This window comes from Ipomoea triloba, chromosome 4 (genome assembly GCF_003576645.1).
Source record: "Ipomoea triloba cultivar NCNSP0323 chromosome 4, ASM357664v1".
NCBI classification, from domain to species: domain Eukaryota; kingdom Viridiplantae; phylum Streptophyta; class Magnoliopsida; order Solanales; family Convolvulaceae; genus Ipomoea; species Ipomoea triloba.
Genome location: NC_044919.1, coordinates 32,486,478 through 32,487,151, shown reverse-complemented (window position 1 = coordinate 32,487,151; position 674 = coordinate 32,486,478).

Sequence of the window (674 nt, the reverse complement as noted above, 5' to 3'; positions counted from 1 at the left end):
ATCCCAAATTTTCCAACAGACAATATACAGAGTGCAAGCCTGAGTGTTGGAGAGGGAGGTTGACATAGTGCTCATCCAATCTTGGAAGTTGGTATAAGATCCTGGCTGACATTGGAGTCGTAGATAGCTCCAACAGGCTTTAGCGTAATCGCACTCTACAAACAGATGAAGGACTGATTCCTTACCACTCGAGCACAGTTGGCATTTATCATCACAATTAACCCGCTTAGCTCTCAGAGAGTCTTTAGTTGGAAGAGTCATAGTGCATGCTTGCCAAAGGAAAGTTTTTACCTTATGGGGTATTTTGCATTGCCAAAATCTGCTCCAGTTCTTGCTCTCACTTTCCGGCATCACGTCATGAATCACTTTGTAACATCTTTTCACAGAAAATTTCTCATCTACTTCAGGTCCCCAAATAATCTTATCTTGCACCTGTTGTCTAGGGATAGGGATTTTCAATATAAGCTCAGTATCTCTCTGGTTAAAAATAGATTTAATGGCCCATGCATCCCAGTTACACTCTGTTGGATTAATAAGATCAGCCACTGTTGCGAGTTCCATAAATGGAAATGGGTAAGTAGTCACTTTGGGATTAAATTTTGGTCCTTGAGTTATACCCATGTTTTGACTCAATCATTCAGTTATGACTGCATCTATTTTTTACTTTTCAGTTA